Here is a 6575-nt window from a genome sequence, read left to right on the forward strand (position 1 = left end):
CATTTAATGTGCCCCGGGTTCATGTACAATGGAGATCAATAATGAAATCTTATCACGAATCAGCAATCTTTTTGTGCCAAAACATATTTTCAACCACCATGCTGTCATCGGGTCCAAATGAATAAAATAAGAAATAATTTTATGTAAATGACTCTAAACGGCCAAACAGGAAAAAATATCCATTTAAAACATTTTGATTGGATAGAAATATTCAAGATACTTTAAAACAGGTCAATCGTTGGGCTTTTAGATCTTTTGAGTTATTTTCAAATCGAAATATGTGATTAGTTTGCTGGGATAATTTTTATACAGCTGGTCGCTTTTCGTAGAAATTTGTGTATGAAGTTATGAGTCTTGCTGGCCTATATCTTTCCCATTGATTAGTAAGTAGATTTTAACGTTTCTATTATAAATATTTTAATTTTGGGAGATTCGAAAAAATTTTTGATTCATAAGTGAAATTTTCTTACTACTTCTAGTAATGATTGTCATCTCGAAATGTGTTTAGTACCTTTTTGGTATGTAACATCTGAATTAGTTAAGAGTTTAGAACAATTTCTGATTCGGGTCTTTACAACCATTTCATTTAATTCACAGAAAGACATTCCATTCTTTACCCGAACTTAAAAAATCAATCCCGACGAGCCAAGTTTTTAAATAAGATAACATGAAAATTGTTTCCTCTCTTGTCGTATTATGTCGTCATATTTCATATGTCGTGTCACAAAATAATTCTATACAGGTGACAAACATGTTGGTTAAATTAGTCTTCTCGTGTGCTACGTTTTTTATTAAAAATATTTTTATAAGTTTTATGTGGAAAGGCGAATAGTTTATTCTAAAATTTAAATAATGAACTGCTGGAAGTCCCATTTGCATTGTATTTAACAGAACGATTTCAAAACTGCCTGCTATCGCAGGCTTAACTTCCATTCCAATACTAACCACCAGTCTTTTAAAATCTCTATTTAAAGGCGATATCTACAAACGGTTAACTTGCTTCGAAAACCAAGTATGTTTACACCATTCGAGCATAATGTAATGCACTGTCATAGTAATATTAAAACAAATTAAATGAGAAAGAAAAGGCTAACTCTGAACCAACGTTACTAAATATGCGGTCGAATGAGATGCTTTGTTTTACATAAAAACGCGTGATCTGCATGAAGAAAATTCTGCCTGAAAAGAACACTCGCATCGAATTCACGATATTGTATTCAATTGTGTTAGCTGGAATTTTATTCAGTAATGAATTTAATCAAAACAAATAGTTGCAAACGGGAAATTCCCGAATCCGTTTATTACAGTTTAAGTACAGTAAAGCCTTTATGCAAATCTAGGGTATGCGAAACGAAAGACGAAAGCTAAACTCCAAAATCTAACAATTTTATTGCAATGCACAATTGATATTAAATCTACTTGTATCGTGTGTAGATAGTGAGCGAAATGATACTCGGTTCTGCTTATTTGTATCGGTTGCTTTTTATCTTCTGAATAACTTGTCAACTGGCCGATTTGAATATCCGAACAATCGATTTAAAACTTGAGTACTCGTATGCTTACCGTTTAAGTCAATGGCCATTAAAAGGCATTAACGAAAATGCATGTTGATAAAATATTTGTCACGGTAATGAAACGTTTAACGGATTCTTCTAAAAACAAAACGATTTGCAAGAAATAAAGCAACAGAAGTCAACCCGTTTCATAATTCAGAGGGTAGTTTTTATTGATATAACGGCACCAACTTAGACTTCAATACGTTTTCCCTTTTTAAAATTTAGAGTCGCCGGAACTGATTTCATAAATGAAATCATCGGCATTGGTAAATCGCGCTCTAAAAGATTGTACGAAAGCTTTTCTCCTTACCACATCGGTGATTAAACAGTGATTGCTCTTTTCAATTTTTTCTGCAGCATTTAAGGCAGACTTTAAATTATACTCCTATCAAATAGGCCGGATACATTAGCAAATGCTTCTGCATTTTAAAACATACTTTAAAGATTTCATCAGTGCAGATGGCATCGGATGTATTCCTGCTACATTTATACACTTAGGAGGAAAAACGGGTGGAAAAGGAATGTTTTAAAATTAATGTCTATTCTTAATTTTCGTTATTCAGAAAAATATTGTGAAGCGTCACTAAACTAATGAAGTTTGAAATGAGAGTTTGTATTTTTATTCATTTTACTTGGATGGAAAATTAGTTGAATATTTACATTTATTTTATTGCTTCGTGAAGCAAATTCAGCTCTATTGTATTTCTTGAAAAATCAATTGATGATGCAATGACTAAATAGGAGCCCAAGATGTGGCATAGAGTACAAAAATTAATAGCTTAAATATTTCTAACATGCAGTCTTTATCTATTACAGGAACTTCAAACAAACAGTTGTACACAAGCTGGAGCTAATTTCGAGTTGCAACGGATTCCTGACAATTGCTGCTTTACATCAATCCTCATTGATGATTACCTATGCAACTGAAATTAAGAAAACGCCTTTCATGCAATGAACTCGTCCCGAGGAATTTATTTCAACTTACTAAGGTAAGAATCTGAAATACATGTTTATTTTATCTTGGTAAGAGGGATTGCATTTCTTGAGACTCAAGAAACAGAAATCTAAAAGCATTAGAAGTATTTTAGTCATGCATTTTGCAATGAATATCTTGAGTGTTCGGAAAATTAAAGTTAATTCGAAACCTGAGATTTTTTTGAATATTCGCTTGTTGTGAATAAATCATGAAGGATAGCTATCGACCAATTTTCAATTGGGAACGATTGCACTATGCCATCAATGAATGGGTAATTCGGAAAGCAATTAAAATAAGCAACCTCCTACATCTTTTATTTAAAATTTTATTTGACGAATCGTACTCGTCTTGAAGGTCATGGGGATCCATATTCCGAATATTTAAGCCATTCAGTTCTTGAAAAAATGCATACTAATATTCTGTCGCATTTAATATTCTAGCTGTTTCTCGCAGTTCGCTGGTATCTTTAAATATTCAGTTTGATAAATTTTCTGCTTCCGATTTAACTTAAAATTGATTGGCTTCATATTGAGACGATCTTCCCAAATTCTTGGTTAACATACCTTTACTGAAACTTTGTAAAAATCTTAATGTAAGGATAGTCGATTGATTTTCAGATACACGCTGAAAAATCGAATCTTGCGTTTAGAATTAACGATTCATCTCCATTTTACCATCATATTGTTCGAAATCGCCATTTTCTGTAGGCTTCTGCTTCTCAAATTCCGCCTTTGTTTTATTTTACTGAGGGTTTGGTCGCAACATACCCTATTTGCAGAATCGGTTCAAGTTTTTATATTCAATTTAAATCTTGTTGGTAGGATTTATCTCTCGTCTTCTGTTAGTTGCCCGGGATGCTAATTACTTCCCATTTCCAGGCAAAAAAAATTCTTATCCTGGGGCAACTGATAAGAAGTAATTATCAGTTTTGTCCCGACACTATAGTAATTGATTCTATTCTTACACGTGTTAATTTGCATACCATTTTGGTGTGGGTATTATTATGGTTGCCAGATTACATTTGAAAACTAGGTTATAACTTCGCAAGCGTTACTTTCATTGCATTAATGAAATTAAATTTGTTTTTTCAGGACTGTTGATGAACTTCGTTAGGAGAGTTTGCAACGAAGGATCTAGATGCTGATCACTGTCTCCTAATTTTGTCATTGTGCGCATCGCCCAATCTTCAACGCTTCAAAATCGAAGACAGTCAACAAGCTGGATGGTAAAAACATCAGTTATATTTATGATTGGACGATTCTGGAAATCGTAATACATAAAATAGTCAAGTTACTATGACTTAATTGCAACAAATGGAACTTAATCGTATGAATTCATATGGATCTTCAGTAATCATTTTCATGTATATAAATGTTCTTGTAGCTGCAAACTGACATAAAATTAACTTTAATTGAATCTATAGCAATTTGTAATCGAACGTTAGTTGGGAAAAGGAACTTCAATTGTATGAAATGCGATTTCGAGCTCTTAGCAGTTCATAAAAATTTTAAATATTAATCCAATTTTCTATGGTTCTTCATTTTCTGATTTTTTGAATGAAATGGATGAAGATATTGGAAAAGATTTATTTCCTTTGTAGAAAAGAGGCTAGGGTTAACATTGTAATGAAGTCGTGATTTAAATTAGAACAAAATTAATAAAGTTGTATCCTCAATGTGAATGTTGTACATCGTATGAAACGTAAAATCGTAATGTTTTTGCTTGTTTAGTTAACATACGTTTGCGGTCATAACGTCGAATTTCGTTTAAATTTAATGAATTGGCACTTATTCACTTCATCCTCGTTCAATGTACAGTATTGAAGTATACGAGGTCCTAACCGTGGATAGGAGCTTCAGTTAATTCGTGTCGCGTTCCGATGTCGAGCAATTTATCAAATCAAGCCCCTTCCCATAGTTTCATATTTCATCAATCTGTCGTGAGTTCAGTAATAGCTGAATCTTTTCACATTTTTGTCGTTTCCTTAATTAACAGGATCAAATTTCTTAACTTCCAAGGCTTCAATTTGATTGGCAGGAAAACTTCACGAACATTTTAAACGGTATTTAATACCTAAATTAAACAAATTTTTCCCCTCTTAGAGTGTAATCTTATTTCTTAAAACACTAAATAATAAAACTTAAAACGATAAAGGTTTTGCTAATTCTGGTCTGTTAAGAAGCAATTAATGCTCTCCTCAAACCATAAATTTGGAACACTTATAAAAAGTTCGTCTACTAAATTTTTAATATAAAACGATAACCTTCACAACGCAAGGCACTATTTTTAAACTCGTGGCATTTTAGTACCTTTTTATGGCATGAGGATCTAAACACGATCGCAAGTTGAACAGGATTAAATGAAACGAATAAGTCTTTAATAGATTCAAAGAAATTGCATCTACTTGAAGTATGCGAGATAGGGTTCGGGAAGTTTTAACTATCGGCAGTTAGATGCCAATGTTGCGAGAAGAAATTGCACATAATAGGTTTAAGGAAAATTGGGGCACTCAAACAGGGCTTGGTGTATAGATGGGATAGGGGAGCACGTTAAGGATATGCTGGTCCCTGTATACTTTCCGTCTAGGCTGTTTGGGACCGGCGGTCTAAGCGGAGAGTATCGGTCCGCGGGGAACCAGTGCTTAACGTGATAACGGATTGGGTTAGCATCGGTCATGAGAAACGGGGAATGTAGCGAGTGAACTACTCATAAAAGGAGGCAAATGGGTCTGATATTTTTGATTATTAATCGGGTTTTCAAGGGGTCTGGGGAAGGTTTTAAACCTATGAAAGTGTGATTTGTTCATGAAACATTGGCACTGAATATTAAAATATGGTAGGTAGGCAATTTTATTTCTTAAATCTTAAGTTGCGACATTAGCAAACTTGCAGGTAGAAATCTTGGATCTTGCGGGTAGGAATCTTGCTTCGAGTTTATTATAACTGTCTTTCGAAAACTGGCTTCCTAATGATGGTTTGAAGAGTCTTGAGGATGAGATTAAAATTCTAACTTATCTGTTCTTTTTAGTTTCTGTATAAATAGTTCCCTTAACTTGTACATTTTAATCTTGGTAGGCCTCCAATTTAATCCGGAAGCAGACATTGTTTCATATAGTTTCATATTTACACTTTTGCATTAACTGGCAACGTAGATAATAAAGAATTTTTCATCTGAACTGAAACTTTATCTGCTTGAGCTGAAAATAACTGTCATTAACACAATTTCTCACCTCTTCTATAACACTTAAAAAAATTAAGACTAAATTTTGATTTTCTTTGAAATTTTAATTGCGAGATAGTGAAGTTCGGAAGTGAAACAACCGAGGCTTAAACTTAGAATGACTTTGCGCATGTCAAACTCGCCAATTTCATTCACCTATCAACTTATTTTAAGTAGCCATGTTTGTAAGTTTGAGTTTACATTAACATTCGTTTCATTCAAATGCTAACTTTAGTTTATGCCTATCTAATTTGTTGCGGTATGTTCTATAATATTTAGTTCAAAAATGAAATAAAAATAATTTTGTGCTATGAAGACTTAATTAAATGATTCTCGTTTAAAAACTTTCATGTACTCGGAAAAACTTGCATTACGTTTCTTGGTTTTTGGACATTGTGTATTAATATCCATAAATCAAGCGTTTCAGGGTTACGACTACGCGAATGTTTTCAGTAGATTTGAATTTTGAAGTTCCTTTCCCATTTTAAAGATTAATTGTAGTAAAGCAAGCTTAAATTTTTCTGAATTTTGAATATTCTCTACTTTATAACATTTTAAATCTTTTATGAACTGTGTCGCAAGTTTAAATGTCTCATCTGTGTTAAGATTTTATTGCATTGTCAGTGTCACTATATTACGACTTAATTTGCTATTGAATGAAATGATTAAAATTGTCTAGAAGTAAAGTTAAAGTTTAAATATTTCTCATTTTGTAACTGTAGTTCTTCTGTATTTTGGTTTCATATTTAAACTAATGTATATGAATCTCAAGGCTGGACAGTGTATGCTTCCCAATATCGCTTTAATCGTATCCTAAAATTTCG

General features: G+C 32.8%; 1 long non-coding RNA gene across 1 annotated transcript; it reads left to right on the top strand.

Moving 5' to 3' along the window:
- Positions 1–259: 259 nt before the first annotated feature.
- On the top strand, positions 260–6375 carry LOC129967158 (uncharacterized). The gene is made up of 3 exons (XR_008784353.1): positions 260–383; positions 2373–2545; positions 3624–6375. It is a non-coding gene; the product is annotated as an uncharacterized LOC129967158 (long non-coding RNA).
- Positions 6376–6575: the final 200 nt, after the last annotated feature.

Source organism: Argiope bruennichi, chromosome 4 (assembly GCF_947563725.1).
Source record: "Argiope bruennichi chromosome 4, qqArgBrue1.1, whole genome shotgun sequence".
NCBI classification, from domain to species: domain Eukaryota; kingdom Metazoa; phylum Arthropoda; class Arachnida; order Araneae; family Araneidae; genus Argiope; species Argiope bruennichi.